The sequence below is a fragment of the Sinocyclocheilus rhinocerous genome, unplaced genomic scaffold, assembly GCF_001515625.1.
Source record: "Sinocyclocheilus rhinocerous isolate Xijiao unplaced genomic scaffold, SAMN03320098_v1.1 scaffold2217, whole genome shotgun sequence".
NCBI lineage: Eukaryota > Metazoa > Chordata > Actinopteri > Cypriniformes > Cyprinidae > Sinocyclocheilus > Sinocyclocheilus rhinocerous.
In genome coordinates, this window is record NW_015642151.1 from 120394 (window position 1) to 120879 (window position 486).

Genomic DNA, 486 nt, shown 5'->3' on the forward strand with positions numbered 1-486 from the left:
TTTTTTCTTCTTCTTCTTCTTTTTTTTTTTTCTTTTTTAGATCATTGTTTTATGACAGAGTGTTTGTTGCTTTACAGTCTTTGCTAGTGCTATTGATGAATGACTTGATTTAAGACATTTATGAAATGTTTTGGTAGTTTCAGTGCATTTTGCATGTGAAATTTACAGCTGTGTCAAAGCTGAAAGTTGGTAAGTAGAACTGTGTGAAGAGTAAATAAATAAATAAATACATAAATAAACTGTCAATAGAGAAATATGCTTTTGCACCCAGAATAGTGCAGTTCGGACACATACCAGCAGGGGCTTACTTGCACATACTAACAGCCAAAACTTGAACCAACTGTCAGTTTATATTCAAAGCAGATTAATGCTGCCATCTACAGTAGGATATGTGCGCTTACACTGAAATGGACACTAGTGGACATATTTACCTCAATCAGCTACAACTGGTATATATATATATATATATATATATATATATACAGG